The sequence below is a fragment of the Peromyscus eremicus genome, chromosome 8a, assembly GCF_949786415.1.
Source record: "Peromyscus eremicus chromosome 8a, PerEre_H2_v1, whole genome shotgun sequence".
NCBI classification, from domain to species: Eukaryota; Metazoa; Chordata; class Mammalia; order Rodentia; family Cricetidae; genus Peromyscus; species Peromyscus eremicus.
In genome coordinates, this window is record NC_081423.1 from 70,914,713 (window position 1) to 70,931,903 (window position 17,191).

Consider the following 17,191-nt stretch of genomic DNA (forward strand, 5'->3'; position numbering starts at 1 on the left):
CAGGAACTAAAGGAGGCTGGAGTCCGTGACTGATCACACAACTGACTTTTTTATCTGAGGGGCTGGCAAAAAAGAAAACACACACACACACACACATACACATCTTCAACATGTCAAGGTCTCTCTATTTTTCTCTTTACCTCTTCCCTGATGTTTCCCTTCACATCTTTCCTAATGGTTTCCTTCTAAGTCTTTTTATTTCTTTTTCCCTTACAGCTTGTATACCCCAGCAAAATCTTTCAAGCAGTATAAAAAATTACAATGTGGTTACATTCCATTTTTCAAGTGAATGATTACAGTAAATGCAAGTAAAAAAAAAAACCAGCATGTTTCTCATTTCCCTTACATGATTAAACAGTTTATGTATTACAGGTGAAAAATAAATTATTCCCAAGGACCCACATACATTCATGTCTAAGCAAACTGTTACAGATTAAAGTGTAAGCAAGCAAGGTCTTTTTCTCAGCCAGTTCTTTTACTGGCAGGCTACGGTTTTGTAGTTACAAAGAAAGGATCAATCATTTCATTATTTATCTCAAAAGGTAATCATATATAAAATCTTAAAAGAATCACAAATCTTAACTTTTTGTTTTGTTTCATTTTGATTTGGTTTGGTTTGGTTTGGTTTTGGTGTTTCAAGACAGGGTTTCTCTGTGTAGCGTTGACGCCTTCCCTGGAACTCACTCTGTAGCCCAGGCTGGCCTCGAACTCACAGAGATCCGCCTGACTCTGCCTCCCAAGTGCTGGGATTAAAGGCGTGTGCCACCACCGCCCAAACAAATCTGAACTTTTATATTTAAAAAAAAACAGTCATTTCTACTTTAAATCCTCAGGGCATACCTACTCATCAATGTTTTTTTTTTTTTTATTAAATCCTATCAGGAGGTTGAGGGCAGAAATGGGTACAAGGAATTAATCATCGCCTTTGGTCACCAAACCCACCTTTAGCAAGAAAATCATGTCAGCTAGTGATAACCAGGCCGCCTTTGTTCTTGTTCCTTGACCTCAACAAATCCCTCGCTCAACTAACAAACGTGTGCCTTTCTAGACTTTAAATTGTTCCCCAAGATTTTCTACCTCAAAGTCATTAACAAAAACATCTTAACCTAACTTTACTAACAATCTACATGTCTAAATTCTTTCTAAGGGTGGGGGTTGAATCATTAATCTGCTCCAGCAGCAATGCTTGGAAAAAGGCAATCTCTGTGATTGTAAGTACCAGTGACACTGCCCAGTGAGGGGCTAGGACCCCCTTAGAGTTTTCATACAACCCATAGATTATGAGGGACGTGACCGTGAGGGCGGTAAGCAGAGCTGTGTGCAATAACAGCGTGAGGTCCTCAGGACACTGGTCCTTGGGACACTGGTCCTCGGGACACTCTGCCTCCCTAGGGTTCACCCAGGGTGTTTGTGCTGACCACCGACCACATTCTATGAGTTCCAAAGCTGCTTGCTCTTCCTCTTGCACGGCCCCTGACAGGGTAGACTGTGGAGATGCTCTCTAGCTTTCAAAGGCCACCCTGCTGGAGGACAGTGATACTTTCCATCTCTGTAATGAAAACTTGCCATCCCTTACATACAAGGCCAACGCTTTGGAATAGGATCAACCAGGGTTCGAATTCTGACTTCTTTCATGCTCATAAGGTGATGACTTTGGTTCAGATTTTTCACTTTCTGTGTCTGTTCCTTCACTTGCAAAATAAGGACAGTAATGCTGTTGTGGGACCTGGGCTGATGGCTCAGCAGTTAAGAGCACTTGCTGCTCAATCATGTGGACCAGAGCTTGGATCCCAGCACCCAGAGCAGGAGACCCACAGATGCCTGTAACCGCAGCTCCAAGGATTCTGACGTCATCTTCTCCCTCCAACGGCACCCACACACATAAATGTGCATACACACAGAAATACATGCATACACATAAATAAAATAAAATATTAATAAAATATTTCAAATAATTAGTAAATTATTATATTAATTTATCATAATAATATAAATATAATTAATAAAATATTAAAAATAAAAAATAATAGTAGCCAGGCATGATGGCACACAGCTTTAATCCCAGCACTTGGGAGGCAGAGGCAGGCAGATCTCTGAGTTCAAGGCTAGCCCGATCTACAAAGCAAGTTTCAGGGCTACACAGAGAAACCCTGTGTAGCCTGAAAAACCAGAAATCATTTCATTAATTAATTGAATTTTAATTTTAATTAATTAATCAAAAATTATTTGATTCATTAAAAATACTATTGTGGCAATCTTTGGGGAAAGATCAAATGTGAAAATGTATATATCTGGCCCAAGACTGTAATAATGCTAACAATGTTTGACATATTCCCAGTGCTGCTATGCCCTGGGCTCTCTGCTGAGAAGTCACATTTTCTTGTTCTGTACTCACAATCCCAAAAGAGAGGGACCACCATTTCCACACACACAGAGGAGTACCTGACAAGCTAACAGTAAAGAAGAGGGACAAGATTCAAACCCACGATTCTCTAGCGCCAGAGAACCTCCTGGTGCTAAACAAATGTAACTATTACCATCAGCATCACTGTTACAATCAGCCACGCCCACCTCCATTCCCCACTCACTCTATCCCTCTGGGCTCCTCAATAGACACCCTTGGGCACCAGGCACTGGCAAGGTCTGCTCTCTCTACGAGTTTTGGGTCAAATGAAACCATAAAATAGTGAGCAGGCAATACCCACACACGAGAGAAAAGGTGGGAGGAGCCATGACAGATCACGGAGGGCAAGTCCATCGGCCACACTCAGCGGAAGAAGGTCACGGTGTCCTTGACTAAATTATAGAGTGAATGGGCCTGGGTGGTGAGAAATAACATGGGGAAGTGGGTTACGGGAGCTGATAGAGGGTTGGAGTGCCAGGAAAATGGGGCCAGTTTTTATACAGAAAGAGAGAAGCCGGGTGGTGGTGGTGCATGCCTTTGACCCCAGCACTCCGGAGGCAGAGCTCTGAGTTCTGAGTTCGAAGCCAACCTGGTCTACAGAGCGATTTCCTACAGAAGCCCGCGGGAAGAGAGCCGTGAGTTCAAACACAACAGCTTTTAAGTGAAGAGTTAGGAGACCAGGGAGCCATCAAGGTTTCTGGACCAACCCAGACACAAAGACAAGGACTGACTGACTTAACCTTTCTGAGGCACAGGCTGGCTGGGGACACAGGTCATCAGCACCTGGTTCCCTACATACAATGTCTCCCTTAGAGTGTCCCTGAGCCCCAAAGACCCTGAGGGGAGGGACCCCAGGGACAGGGTCTTGTGTTTCCTGGGAGAGGCCATAGGAGTGTTAGGTAAGCCCATTGCAACAGGGACTAGGGTAGGGCGTGGATCATTCCCGGTGCCGACTACAGGTGGGCGGAGTCAGAAGTCCACTCGCAGCACACCACGCCCATGACCTAGAGGCTCAAGGCAGGGCAGAGGCAGGGCAGAGGCAGGCAGACCCTGGTTCAAACCATGGTTCTTCCTCCAACCAAGAGCTCTTATACACTCAAACTCTCTGAACCCCAGTTTTTCCATCTGTAAAGCATCAATTACAAGACCAACATCCTGGTTTTCTATGAGGATTAAAAAAACAATAGTGGATGCCAGGCGGCGGCGGCAGCGGCGGCGGTGGCGGAACATGCCTTTAATCCAAGCACTCGGAGGCAGAGCTAGGCAGATCTCTGTGAGTTCAAGGCCAGCCTGGTCTACAGATCGAAATCCAGGACAGGCACCAAAACTACATAGAGAAACTCTGTCTTGACAAACCAAAAAATAAAAAATAAAAAAGACCAATAATGGCTACAAAAGATAACACAAACTTGACTGTACACCCCTGCCCGTTCTGTAGTTATGCTGTGCGGTGTGACAGCGAGGCTCCTCCCCTCACAGGTGAACTCTGTTTCTCAGGGGGCCCTCGAGTTGATGGCTTGTTCTGGCAACGAGACAGCAAAGTGATTCAAGAACAGCCTTGAGGACTGATAACAGCAGATTTCTTGATTTCTTGGATGTGCTTTTGGAAGCAAGCGCCACACTAGCAAGCCCAGGCTGGTCCGCCAGCTGGTAAGAGACACGTGGCCCCGTTACCTAGGCCGCCCCCCTCAACAGCCAGCAAATGCAGTTGACCGCAGACCTGCTCGTCTGCAGAACAGGGGAAATGGCAGCGGCCATTGGAAACCCGAGCGGAAGTTATGCTGCAACATCCCGTCCGATAGGCTTAGACTCCTGCCCAAGATGAATAATAGCAACCAGACTTATCTTCCGCCTAACGATCAAAATACCCAGGCAAGAATCTGGGCAGGGGTGGAGTAAGGGGGCAGCTAACAAATTACCACCTCTCCTGAGAGACAAGAAAAATAATAAACAATGTGAATTCTAGGAGAACCCCAACTTCCTGGCTAGAAAAAAGGCTCCAGACCATGGTGCAGATGAGGGGAAGCCAGAGGGAGCCAGGATTACCTGAGCTCAGGACGTTAACAGAGCCCGGGAGACGAAAGTGGCCAACCACTGAAAAGCCGGGTGCTATGCAGAGAGAGCAAGCCCCAGAGGCGTGCAGGGGTTTCCTCCAGTACTCAACAGAACACGGAACAGCACAGGAGTGTAAGGAATACCTGAAGCTTGAGGAAGGTTTCCTGCATGGAGCCTGAAATAACAGTGAAGGGATGAGCATCCTTCCAAACCTGCCTAACTAATGAAAACAAGGCCCAAAAGGACCAGGCTGTTATCAGACAATGGCATTCAGAAAACCTAACTAAAATTCATGGGATGCTTGCTGTGTTCCAACGTCTTTACCCATCTGCAAGCACTTTCTATCTTACGACGTTTTTATTGCCCTGTAATAAAGAGATGCCATTATTACCAATATTGTACAAATGATAAAGTCTAAGGTAGTTCATAGGCAGTGTTGGGGGCTGGAGACACAGCTCAGGAGGTAAAGTGAACACGGGGAACCTGAGTTCAATTCCCAGTACCCACATTAAAATAAATAAATAAATAAATAAATAAATAAATAAATAAATAAATAAATAAGCAAGCTGGGCATGGTAGCTTGGGTTTGTAATCCCCAAACCAAGGAGGCAGAAACAGGTGGATCCCTGGCCAGTCAGGCAAGTCTAGGCAGGAGAGCCCCAGGCCAGTGAAAGATCCTGTCTCAAAAACCATGATGAAGGGCTGGAGAGATGGCTCAGCGGTTAAGAGCAGTGACTGCTCTTCCAGAGGACTCGAGTTCAATTCCCAGCACCCATATGGCAGCTCACAACTGACTATAACTCCAGTTCCAGGGGACCTGACACCCTCACACAGACATACATGCAGGCCAAACACCAATGCACATAAAATTTTAAAAATAAAAACACAATGGATGGTTCTTGAGGATAAAACCAGCGATTGACCTATGACCTCCACATGCATGCACATATATAAACACACACACAGCTTAAAATACAAACCTAGCAAATAACACATTCAATACGTGACATGTCCACCTTTGCAAAACCCCAAATGGAATGACTTTTCCTAGTTGTACATCCATTGACGACTATGGCCTTTTAAAAGCCAAAAAACATCGTTCAGGAGAGAATAATTTTCAGGCTCTGGGAGGGGGTTCTAACACAGGAGTGCCGCTTCCAGCATGATGTTGCCACTGCGGTTCAGTGCAGGTTAACCAACCAGCGCGCTTGAGCCTGTCGGGTTCTGTGCTGCACTATTCACTCAGGCCAGAAGATGGCGCTGCTTCTCCGCAGGTATTCAAGTACGTTCATTTCTTGAAGTTTAATGGTTTGAGAGTTTGTATGTCTGGGACAATGGGGATAGAGGCACAGGTAATATACTACGCGGGTTACAGGACAGAGATGGACCTCGTTTTCAAGAACCTGACATTGTAATCACAACGAAATGTGAAATTGGAACTCCTCCGGGTAGAAGCCTCAGAAACTGCCAGGCACTGTGCTAACCGATATAGAATCTTTCATTCCAAAATCCCAAGTGTCTTGCCATAGACCAAAAAGTCATTTTTTTCAGGAGCTGGAGGGATGGCTCAGTACCCAAGACTTGCAGAGAAAGAGAGTCAGTTCTCAGCTATCTCATCAGGCCGCTCACCTGTAACCCCAGCTCCCGGGGATCCCACGCCCTCTCTGACCTCTGCAGACACACACACACACACACACACACACACACACACACACAATTTAAAATAAAATACATTTTTTTTAAATGCTAAATATCATTTTTTCAACCTGATGTAATGATGCATGGCTATAATTTGAGCTACTAGGGATGCAGAGAGAGTAGAATTCCAAGCCTGAGGTCAGTCTGGACAAGTCAATGAGACTATCTCTAAAGAAAAATAAAATCAAAAAGGGCTGAGTTTGTAGTTCAGTGGTAGAATGCTTCCACAATGTACACAAGGCACTGGGTTTCATTCCTAAACTGCCACCACCAACAAGAACAACAACAACAACAAAAAGATGTTATGTGTACTATAAGTATGTGTAACTTTTATTTGTTCACTTAAAAATACATACAAAAATAAAAATGGGCCAGGCATGGTAGTTCATACCTTTAATTTCAGCACTCAGGGGGTAGAGGCAGATAGATGAATCTCTGTGAGTTTGAGACCAGCCTGGTTTATGCAGTGAGTTCCAGGCCTGTCAAGGATACAGAGTGAGACTCTATCTCAAATAAATACATAAATAAATAATGATAAAAGGAATAATGAGGGGCTGGAGAGATGGCTCAGAGGTTAAGAGCACTGACTGTTCTTCCAGAGGTCCTGAGTTCGATTCCCAGCAACCACATGGTGGCTCACAACCATCTGTAACAAGATCTAGTGCCCTCTTCTGGCCTGCAGGCATACATGCTGTATACGTAATAAATAAATCTTAAAAAAAAAAAAAAAGAGCACTTTGCCAAGTCTTCTCTCTCTCTCTCTCTCTCTCTCTCTCTCTCTCTCTCTCGCGCGCGCGCTCTCTGTCTGCCTTTCTTTCTTTAAAAAAAAAAAAAAAAGGAATAATGAACCAGGGACTAGTGTTCAAGGACGGTAAAAGCACGAAGCTGATAGTTACAGATTAGAGTTCCACTTCTCTGTGCCCTTGTGAGCACAGGGTACTTGGTTAATGATCAACAAAACTGAATTTCAATTTGTCTTAGTAGGTTTTCTATTGCTGTGAAGAGACACCATGACCACTGCAACTTTTATAAAGGAAAACATTTCACTGGGACTTGCTTACAGTTCAGAGGTTCAGTCCATTATCATCATGGCAGGAAATATGGCAGCATGCAGGCAGGCATGGTGCTGGAGAAGGAGCTGAGAGTTCTACATCTTGATCCAAAGACAGTAGGAAAAGACTGTGAGCCACTAAGCCTGGCTTCTGAGACCTCAAAACCCACCCCCAGAGAGGGCACTATCCAAACGCTACGTGGAAAATGAGGTCTTAAAAGACATGGCAAGAAAACAGTGTCTGACCCACAGCAGGTCCTCTCCCGACATTTGCTAAAATGTGAGTGAAGTCCTTCTGCCTACAGTATCACTCTCTGACAATAGTTCTCATCCCCATGTCACAGGTGAGGACATAGGCTGCCCATAGAGGCCCAACTTGATGAGTTTTATAAACAAAGTTTATGACCCAAACTTTAAATAGTGCAGACACAACACCCAGCCGGTGTGATGGGGCATGCCCTTAATCACTTAAGAGTTAAGAGTAGGGCTGGAGAGATAGCTCAGAGGTTAAGAGCACTAGCTGCTTTTCCAGAGGTCCTGAGTTCAATTCCCAGCAACCACATAGTGGCTCACAACCATCTATGAGATTTGGTGCCCTGTTCTGGCATGCACTGTATACATAATAAATAAATAAATCTTAAAAAAAAAAAAAGAGTTAAGAGTAAGAGAACCTGTTCGAGGCTACCCTGGCCTACATCGCAAAGCCAGGGTCATACATAAGGGTTGCTAGTCCTCACATATTCTTCGAAGGGGCTGTAACTTGGAAGCAGACAAAGGAAGAAAAAGAGTAGCATTAGTGGCATTCATTTGAATTTCATAATTTTGCAATTCTTTGTATTTCATTTGCAAATTTGCATTTAGTTCATGTCCATCACTTAAAGAGCTCTGTGCACACATCAACACCTGGTTTATACTCAAGTAATATAGTCTAACAAAATTAATTTAGCACCAGGATAAGTCATTCCTCAGCTCGAGCTGGCCTTGAATTTGTGATCCTCCCGCCTCAGCCTCAGGAATGCTAGCTAGCATCGGAGGCAACACCACCACACCTGGCTCATTTTTTTCCATCTAAAAGATTGTGTGGAGCCGGGCGGTGGGGGCACCAAAACTACACAGAGAAACCCTGTCTCGAAAAGCAAAAAAAAAAAAAAAAAAAGACTGTGCGGAACCAGTGAGATGACTCAGTGGAGGGAAGCACTTCCGGCCACGACGGAGGTTAATCCTTGGGACCCACATGGTGGGAAGGGAGAACTGACAGCTTCTACAGTCGTCCTCCGACCTCCACACAAGTGCTTTCACACACAAAAATAAATAAATAAATAAATAAATAAATAAATAAATAAATAAATAAATGTAATTTTTCATTAATAATAAAAAATATTGTATACACAGTGAGGCTAGAGACACATGGATCACTTTGCTTCTCTGAAGAGTGGGCAGTAGCAAAGCACAGAGGAGCAGAGTCAAGACAAGGCCTTGCCTTCCAGGGACACAGACACTAGGAAGTATTGACATATCCAGTGTATATAACCAGTTGCATAACTAGTTACTAGTCATGTATCTATATAACCATGATGGCACCTTAAGGGAGGTAGATGTGGCTTAAGGAATGAGGGAGTCCTGAGCATGTGGTGTGTGTGTGTGTGTGTGTGTGTGTGTGTATAAGACCATCACACCCACTCTCTCCAGAGCAGTTGTCCACTCTGGTAAGTGCAAGGCTGTCTGGGAACCACCTTTGTCTGCCACAGGTCAGCATCTCAAGGAATTCAAATATGTGTCACTGAGAAAGACCAACAATCAGTTTTCAAGTGTGTTTTCCACTGAACGTGTGCTGCTTTTGTACCTATGTGGTAGAAACATCGAAAGACCTTAAGCCATCGTATGTTAGATTCTGCCTTAACTGAGGTCCGAGGTCCCACACATTGGGCATTGCCATTCCCTGGGTTTGGGTCCCAGCCTATGAGTGTCAACTGGGGTACGAGCTCGGAGGACACACATGCGTGGGTCCCTCTCTGTTCCTGACAGTAGATGGGACTGACTGCTTTGAGCTTTGGCCTCCTTGTAATGATGGGCTGTAATCTAGAATTAGAAGCCAAATGAACCCTTTCTCCCTTGGCTTGCTTTTTGCTGGTGTATTTTGTCACAGAATGAAACAGAAATAGAAACAGGTAGCTAAGGGGTGGGGTCTTTTCTATGATAGAGTTGTCATGTGGCTTTTAAGGCTTTGGAACCCTTTTTTGTGGGGAATGTGAAAATATTTGGCGTATTGGGTTAGAAACGCTGGAAGAATTTGATTCTAGCAGGAGCTTGAAAGACAGTGATTGTGAAGGCCCAGCTCTCGAATCCAGCGGGATAAGAACTTTAATAGGGACAGGGACAGGGACCATTTACAAGATGCGCTGACCAAGAATCTGGATTTATTCTGCCTGACCTGAGACTCTGAATGAAGCTTCATTGAGCGATGGACTCCTTTGTTTGGCAGAAGGAATTTCAATACAGGAGAGCATTCTGGCCAATGCTGAGAGAGCAGCCATAATCAGCACCGCAGACGTGAAACATCCAGTGCCATACTGGGACACTGGAAAAGATGTCCTGAGGGAAGGCCCCCACTCATCAGAGGCTCCCTCTTAACGGGGATCTGAATTTGCTCAAAGTGAAGGGGTTCTCTGCTGCTCAGAAGTAACTGCCTGAGAAACCGTTTCTCCAGGGCCGACACCAGGAAATGGAGACAGCTGAGGTCCAGGGGGCCAGACTTTATCTCAAGCTCGCAGCACAAGTTGGTGGCGTCAAAATCACTATCCACATGGTACTGGCTTCAAAGGCAAAGACACAGGATTAAAGGGGTCATGGAGACAGGCTGAGGCCAGGCACTCTGTGACAGGATTCTTGTTCCGGCAGAGGGAGGCCCTAAAAGGATATTGTATGGAGATGTGAGGGTGAAGCCATAGTTGCAATAGAGATCTCGATATTGGAGATGCCAGGACCATTGTACGTCTGCCAGAGCAAGCCGCAGGTGTGGCGTGTACACAATCTAAGCCTAAGAAGCTGGGGTGGGGGCTGCAGCTGCCCAATCCCTTTGGAGCCCAGACACTGTATTACAAGATCCAGATGTTGGACACTAGAACTACAAGCTTTGACGCTATCCCTGCTGGGTTTCCGTTTTGCTTCGGTACACTGCCTGTTTGCTTTGCCCCTGGCCTTTCATTTTAGAATAAGAAAGTTTCTATGTTCCATTGTATGTTTAAAGTATAAAACTTGTTTGATTTTATTTGAGCGCAAAATTGGGAGAGTTTAGACTTTTAAAATATTGAATTTTTGTTGTTGTTTTGAGACAGAGTTTCTCAGTGTAGCCCTGGCTGTGCTGAAACCCATTCTGTAGACCAGCCCAGCCTCAGATCACATAGATCTACCTTCCTTTGCTTCCCGTGTGCTGGGATCAAAGGTACACACCATACTCTTCTGATGGTTACTTGGAATTGTCAGGAGGTTGTCACAGGGGTGTCTAGATTAAGTTGGCACGTGGGCATGTGAGTGGAAGACTGTCTTTACTACTTTGAGGTGGGCAGAAACTCCCCCCTCTCCCCGTAAGGAAAGCACAATCCCTGGGATGTAAGTGCTGGATTGTCCTGGGTCTTGGTCCTGGGTTGTACAAGAAGAGGGGCTGAGCACAAGCCAAGGGGCACACATTTAGTGCCTCTCTGCTCTTGACTGTGGGTGCCAACTAGCTGCTTCCAGTTCCTGCCTTGCCTTCGCTGTGATCACCAAATAAACCCTTCCTCTATTTAAGTTGTTTTGTTGGGTATTTTACCATAGAAACTGTCAACTTGACAGGATCTAAAATAACCTAGAAGGCAAGCCTCGCCAGGGTCACAGAGATAGGAAGACCAACCTTAACTGTGGGCAACACCATCCTATGGGCTGGGATCCTAGACTCAAGAAAACACAATGAGATGGGCATGAGCATTCCTCCTCTGCTCCTGGCAATGTGACCAGCTGCCTCAGGCTCCTGGGACCACAAGTTGAAGTCATCCCTTCCCTAAGTGGCTTTGGTCAGGTATTTTTGTCACAGCAACAAGTAAGTAATACAGTTAAAGCAGGGAAAGAAGCCAGGTGGTGGTGGCATACACCTAGGCAGAGGCAGAGAGATCTCTGTGAGTTTGAGGCCAGCCTGGTCTATAGCGCAAGTTCCAGGACAGTCAAGGTTATACAGAGAAACCCTGTCTCAAAAAACCAAACCAAACCAAACCAAACAAAACAAAACAAAAAACGGGGAAAGAAAAACAGGACTTCGGGGCTTCAGTTCCTAACACAAAACTATGGGATGACTTAATCTGCCCTGGAAAAGGGCCCGCTCAACACATTCCCGGGTGTCTGATGCTCAGCATTTGAAGTAGCAAAGGCCTTTCTCAAAACTTGTTTGTAAAGACCAGAAGACGTTGCACCCGCTGTCAACATCAGCGCTCTCGGTGGCCTACATCTCGGGAATACGTCTCAGCCTTGCCATCATGTACTTCACAGGGACCCTGTCCTTCCACCAGATGTCACACTGGTCCACTCCATGGCCGACACTATACCCAGCGAGCACACAGTAGTACTAGTAAGATCACTGCACTTCACAGGAAATCCAGTTACTAATACACGAGACTTCAGTGCAGTTTCTGGGGGTTCAGTAGCCTAGGTGGGCCATGTCAAGATTTCCCTTCCAAAGTCAAAGTAAAAGTCAGTTGTTGATTGGGCCGCTCACAGCAGAAAACGAACCTTGAAGACCTGGGGGCCTCTTTGGAGTCCACATCTTTGTCACTCGTGGCCTGGGGTTGCAGTGCAGTGGCACAGTGCTTGTCTAGTTGTCATGAATGAGGCCCTGGGTTCCATCCAGGATCACACCAAATGGTAATCAAAACCCTCCATTTGTAAGTGGCCTGCTCAGTGAGCTACCCAGTCACTGAGGGTCCCCAACACCGCTGGATTGGAGGCCATCCCGAGAGAGGCATCTCTGTGACAGGTCTGGGCTTCTGTTCCGGTGGCTGTCACTGTGCAGAGCCAGTGACAGAGCGGCTGAGCCCTGAAGGCCCCCAACAGGACTCTGTCTACCCTTTTGTACACATGCTGCACACCTTCCCCTCCTTCCCCTGGTCACCTGCCCTAGTAACGTGTTTAGAACAGCTAACTTCACCACACGGCTGGAGTCCCCAGATGGAGGAGAGAGAACACTCAGGGGCTCTTATTCCCAGTTTTACACAGAGCGCTGCGCTCTTACAGGCAGAAGTGAGGCTGTTTCCCACTGTAGAGATTGGGTTTACGGAGCTGTGTGGGGACCAAGCAGAAAAGACGCACACTGGGATGATCCATCACATGGAGCTGGCTGAGCTTCACCAGTTACTTCGAAACTGCAGGTTGCTGTGAGGAAGCCATTTGGCAGATGTGACTTAGTCAGCTAACAATATGCAAATAAGATTATCCTGGCTAAGGCGGATCTCTGTGAGTTCGAGGCCAGCCTGGTCTACAGAGTGAGATCCAGGACAGGCACCTTGTCTTGAAAAACAAAACCAAAAACAAACAAACAAAAAAAAAACACAAAGATTATCCTGGGGGGGGCGGTGGTGGCACACGCCTTTAGTCCCAGCACTTGGGAGGCAGAGGCAGGCGGATCTCTGTGAGTTTGAGGCCAGCCTGGTCTACAGAGTGAGTTCCAGGAAGGGCTCCAAAGCTACACAGAGAAACCTTGTCTCAAAAAATTGTCCTGGCTACCAGGAAGCCACCTATGAGAGGCCCTGCCTGAGCTCCCAGGCTGTCTTTTTCCGCAGCCTGCTCTACAGACTTCAGCCTTGCCCAGCCACCTCCCACAACTGCATAAGGCAATTCCTTGCAAGGGACTTAGTAGGTGACTGACAGACAAGACAGATTACTAGTGCTGTTGGCTGTTTCTAGAGTAGAAGTGACTTTTATACAAATCGTCAAAGACAATCTCGCTTCCCTGGGAAGATGAAGATTGTTTTCAACAAAGTAAGACCAGACGTTTAACAAGCATGGCTAGTCCCAGGAATTCAAAGGACTGTGTTGATGTGTGGCCACACTTCTCAAATACTCCTCAGCACTGTACTGGAGTATTACACAGCCACTTTCAGTGATGCCCAGGACCAGCTGCTTCTAAAAGGTTGGAAATACCAACTATCCTAACACCAATTGTGGCTAAAGTGGGGAACCCACTGGCTGCAGAATAGAGGGAGAATTCACCTTCTGTAGTTCTGGAATACCGAGTCCTGTGAAGACATCTGATTGGGGGTTGGCCAAGTGTGGTCCAGTCACATCCAGCCTTCCTGTCGGTTAAAGGAGTACCAGAATCATGATGCTCATTTATTTACTATCCATCACTGCTTTCTGCTACAATGGCAGTGCAGTAGATGTGATAACTACACACAACTGCAAGATTCCCACACAAACACATGGACATAAATGCTCATAGCAGCACAATTCACAATAGCAAAAAAAAAAAAAAAAAAAAAAAAACCTTCAACAGATGAACCAAATGTAGTGAGTCTATTTAATGGACTAGTACTTGGCCAGAAAGATGAGGCATTTGACAAATCATGAAAATACACCAAGAAGCTAGACTCAAAGGCTAGCTTTTGAATATTACTTATGTGAAATGTGAATAGGCAAATTCTGAGACACAAAGTAGATTAGTGCGCTGGGGAGATGGTTCAGTCTGTAAAATGCTCGCCATACAAGCTTGAGGACCTGAGCTTGATGTCCCAGGATCCATGTTTTTAAAAAAAAAAAAAAAAAAAAAAAAAATCAGGTGCAGGAACTGGAGAGAAGGCTCGGCAGTTAAGAGCACTGGCTGCTCTTCCAGAGGACCTGGGTTCAACTCCCAGCACCCACAATGTAGCTCACAACTGTCTGTAACTCCAGTTCCAGGGGCGCCAATATAGGCACCAGACATACACATGTTGTACAGACATGCATACATGCAAAACAACCGTAATTTTTAAATTTTTTATTGAAAAAAAGAAACAGATGCAGTGGCACATGCCAGTAACCCCAGCACGGGGGAGGCAGAGACAGGAGAAAACCTAGCCAAATCAGCAAACTCCGGGCTCAGTAAGACTGTCTCAAAAATTAAGAAAAGTGGAGACACCAAGTGTCAACCTCCAAGCTCCACATATGGATACACACAGCAGATTAGTATTTTCTAAAGGCTGAAAGAGTGGGAATTGACTACCAACAGCTGCAGGGTTTCTTTCAAGGGTATGTTTCGGAGTTGATGTTGCACAAGTGTGTGTCTGAGATATACTAAAATCCACTGAGCTGTGTACCAGCAGAGTTCCGTAGGGGACCCAGAACCTAGCGACAAACCAGTCCCTCCTGCTACCTCAAACCAAGATCAAGGCTGCCTGTAAATCAGTTGTCGGAGTTTACACACCCCTTGTCCTGGCATCCACGTGACCTTAGATGTTTCTGGTCCTGGACTTCCTCCCCTCTATGTGTGCAAATGTGTGGGGAGGGGGGAAGCTCGCACAATGTGTGTGAAAATGATCTTGACTCCCCCCGGAACTGTCTCCTCAGATTTCTTAGGCAGACACCTTCATTTCAATCCACTTTAGGGAAGCAGCGTTTTCTTCCTATACAGATCATGGACCAGAAAGGCCAAACGACTTGTCCATTTGCATAGTGGACATGGGCTGGGGCTAGGACAACCTCACACATTTCCCCCCAACACTGTTTTCACATGTTGGGCTCTCTAAAAAGCCTAACCGAGGTAGACATGTATCACAGACAGGCGGCCACAGCAGGAACCTGGCACTCTGGTCCTCTTCAACCTTTTACAGGCCTCTACGAGCACAACAATCATCCACGGAGGATTAGGGCTAGGCCTAAACCTTAAGGCGTACCAATGAGAACCCCGCCACCCATGCCACTTAACCTGAACTCTGGCAACGCTACCAGCTGAGTGGGTTCCGGACAATTGGGTTCGCTCACCCAAAAATCATTTGACGGATGACCACTTTTGAGGGCTCGAGCAATGTTTTAAAAAGGAAACTCATCTTATTCCTCTTCCAGAGCTGGCAAACAAGATGGTCTAAAGCTTGCTATCCCTCCAAGATTCTTCCAGAAGGCCAGGTGACCCGCATCAAGGGGGCTGCCATGACTGGCGAAGGCTGTTTCCATCTGGCCAGGAAATACTTTTCCAGCACTTGCTACAGATGGGCTCAGCAATGCTTCAAGATAAAGCAGTAGAGGATGTGGGCGGAGAAATAAGCAAGGCGGGTTGGCAGAGGCGATGCAGAAAGTGGTCAGGGTAAGGGTAGGAGGAGGGCACACCATTATACATGATGTCCAGGAGTCTATATTTGAGCAAAGACTGACAGCTACACCTTGGGCCTAGGCTAAAGGTTCCTAGGGCTCAGGGACGGGGATTGACAGCAACACACCACAGTGGACATTCCTCCCACTGTTAGGCTGTTGTCTCTGCCAGGTACCCTCCATTCATCCCCAGTGCTCTTGTACTCTAGAAGGAGGGAACTGACTCCGAGACCCTTCTCAACTGGCTAGAGGCAGCCGCAGGCCTGGGAAAGAGTGCAGATACTGATGCCCCTTTTCTCCACTCCACCTGGACGCAGCTTTGAGTGGCTGTTTCCTCTTCAAGAATTTCAGTTCCATCTTCCTCTCATGTGGCCCTATTTATCATTCCCTTCCAGGCTCCACAAGATGGGACTGGTCGCCAAAAGTCCTGCACAATGAGACCAGACTTACCTATGTAAGTAATGTTGTCACGGGTGTCATTTGGAACAGAAATAGACGACTCTGGGCCCTACAGTGCCATCATCACAGCTGAACTGTGAACTGAGGTCCTGGCACACCTCAAGGCTCCAGCTGTCAATTACTAACCAGAAAAGGCTGAGCAACAAGGCGGGGGCTTCAGTCCCTTCTTAATTGATCCCTTGGTACCTCACTGTCGCACAGGCAGTCTTCCCAAGAGCCAGCAAACCAGCTTCGAACCTGAAGCCCTGCCTACCTCCACCACGCACTGGTCACACACTCCATTCTCTTTACCTTTGGAAAGACCACCCTACCCCACCCACTATGTGGCACCAACAGCACCAGGCCAACCAACCCCTCACACCCCCAAAGAAACCCCAACAGCTCAGAAGTGCATCAATCGACCTTTAATGTCCAAAAGAGGCGTGGATGCAGAGCATAGATGTAGCAGGGTCTCAGCCCCTGCACCAGAAATGAGAGATGAACAAAAACTAGACACTTCCAACTGGCCAGAGTCTTGGAGGGCAGGGAGAAACACACATCTGGACATTCGTTAAGAAAAATAAAACCGGCCGGGCGGTGGTGGCGCACGCCTTTAATCCCAGCACTCGGGAGGCAGAGCCAGGCGGATCTCTGTGAGTTCGAGGCCAGCCTGGGCTACCAAGTGAGTTCCAGGAAAGGCGCAAAGCTACACAGAGAAACCCTGTCTCAAAAAACCAAAAAAAAAAAAAAAAAAAAAAAAAAAAAAAAAAGAAAAATAAAACCTAAAATCAAACATTCAATCTTGTACCCAATGAAAGGTTTGAACAGGGAACTCAGTCACTAGTTCCCACCCTCCCTGCCAGCACTGAAGAGAAAAAAAAAGCTCAACACACACTAAGGGCTTAGGAGGAAGGGACATTCTCCTGCCTTCCCCCACCCTCAAGGATGGGCTGGGAAAAAAAGAGCTAGATTTCCCCACCCCGTACAGTGTCAACCCTACTCCATGTTCTGAATGTGATTCATTAGAACCAGCAGCTCAATTGGCAATGACAATCCCCACCCACCCCATCAGGTCAACAACAGCCGAGGTTTCCCTTGCACTCTCTGGAAGGTCCTCCCACTCACAGCCCTTCTCCACCTCCTGACTCACAAGCTTGTTACTGTATTTCAGACCTGTTCCAAGGAGCCCCTCTCGGTCGGCCCTCACTTCTTCCATTCCCACTTCCCACAAGAGGCCGGGA